Source organism: Perkinsus marinus (assembly GCF_000006405.1).
Source record: "Perkinsus marinus ATCC 50983 genomic scaffold scf_1104296969638, whole genome shotgun sequence".
In the NCBI taxonomy this organism is placed as follows: domain Eukaryota; phylum Perkinsozoa; order Perkinsida; family Perkinsidae; genus Perkinsus; species Perkinsus marinus.
The window spans coordinates 1-1,137 of NW_003202748.1; the positions used below are offsets into that span (position 1 = coordinate 1).

The window sequence follows — 1,137 nt, forward strand, 5'->3', positions numbered from 1 at the left end:
ACCCGAACCCGAACCCGAAACCCGAAACCCGAAACCCGAAACCCGAAACCCGAAACCCGAAACCCGAAACCCGAAACCCGAAACCCGAAACCCGAAACCCGAAACCCGAAACCCGAAACCCGAAACCCGAAACCCGAAACCCGAACGTCATAACCAACTAGACCATTCCAGCAAAACGACATTGGATACAGTGCAAGTGGCAGGTGGACTGAAGGCCCGCTCCCCCTTGGACAAAGTTAACCCCGGAGTTTCTCAGATCATAACATTGTCCAGGGGACACGGGGAGACTCTTTCGCACAATATGCCGTTGCGGGAAGTTCTGTGTATCCGCTTCGTTAAAAAGCGGGAAGTAATGGGTTCTATAGTGGTGATACAGAGCTACTCAGTAGAGAAAATGTTATCATTCATATCACCATCACTTTTGCATTCTATGTGTCACCAATCACCACGATATTGGTTAAAGTGGTTCATCGCTGTGTTGCGTTCTTCTGATAGCGCTGACGGTGTGTGCCCGTGATCATAGGGTAATCCTAAATATACCAACGCTCACTAAAAACGCGTGAACTTGGACGATAAGGCGACGGCGGTCTGGATTTTCCCTAGATTCGGTAGTTAGTGATGCCACTTGACCAAGATGGGGGAGCAGAATTGAGCTGCGCGCGAGCAGAAATGCACGTGCGAAGAGATATGGCGGGGTATAAACGAAACAGTGGGATGAGTATTTGGAGAGACGCGCCAGTTAAACTCGTCAGTGGCCGCATCAATGATACACAGTGATGCAAGTCTTTATATAATAAAGACACATACTGGAACCGAGAATCGAACTCGGGACCTACTGCGTGTGAGGCAGTCGTCATAACCGACTAGACCATTCCAGCAAGGTAGTAATATACCTAATGTTTGTCTCTCGACGACGCACCGTTGCGTTTATGTGTTTGATAAAGTGAGGTGACTCTTATTTTGATAATGATAACATACTGGAACCGAGAATCGAACTCGGGACCTACTGCGTGTTAGGCAGTCGTCATAACCAACTAGACCATTCCAGCAAGTTAAAATGGAACGAATATTTGTCTCTCACCGACTCCGTTGCATTCTGTGTGTTTGATACAAACTAATGCGAGTCTTTTTATAATG

The 1,137-nt window shown here is 47.4% G+C and overlaps 2 non-coding genes across 2 annotated transcripts; both read right to left on the reverse strand.

The window, feature by feature from the left end:
• Positions 1 to 804: 804 nt before the first annotated feature.
• Positions 805 to 878, reverse strand: Pmar_PMAR017234. Its single transcript has one exon. It is a non-coding gene; the product is annotated as a tRNA-Val (tRNA).
• Positions 879 to 975: 97 nt separating this feature from the next.
• On the reverse strand, positions 976 to 1,049 carry Pmar_PMAR017235. Its single transcript has one exon. It is a non-coding gene; the product is annotated as a tRNA-Val (tRNA).
• Between the last annotated feature and the right edge of the window lie 88 nt (positions 1,050 to 1,137).